Here is a 508-nt window from a genome sequence, read left to right as displayed (position 1 = left end):
CTAGATTCCGAGACAAATGTATAAAACTAAAAACAGGAACATGTCTGCATTGGTCCCTGCCAGGAGTCCAACAGATTCTTAAAGCCACTTAGAGAGGTCAAGGTCGAGAGCTTCAAATCTTTTTGTAAGATATTCCAGGAAACAGGAGCGGAGTAGGAGAAGGCCCTTTTGCCTTTTTACTCTGTTTGTGCTGGGGGACTGGATCTTTGGGATGAACCAGTCTTTGCCGTAATGTATTTTGGGGTTTAAAAGCCACTGGAACGTTATGTTTAGAAAATAAACGTCTCAGTTTCTCTGATACTCCCTCAACGTACGGAATGACCACCGGTCAGGGTTCCTCCTTTTCACCTGATGGCTGACTGGAGTCCTGTTTGGGTTTCTTCTCTGCTTTCAGGAAGGCCCAGTTAGGATATCCACATTGCTCTAGAGCCTGTTTTGTGTAGGATTTCTCCTTCTGCCTGGCTCCCGAGTTAGTGGGGATGCTGTCTGCTCTGTGATACAGAGTCCT

The sequence above is a fragment of the Nematolebias whitei genome, chromosome 22, assembly GCF_014905685.2.
Source record: "Nematolebias whitei isolate Nwh7 chromosome 22, NemWhi1, whole genome shotgun sequence".
Classification (NCBI taxonomy): domain Eukaryota; kingdom Metazoa; phylum Chordata; class Actinopteri; order Cyprinodontiformes; family Rivulidae; genus Nematolebias; species Nematolebias whitei.
This window is presented reverse-complemented; position numbering follows the sequence as displayed.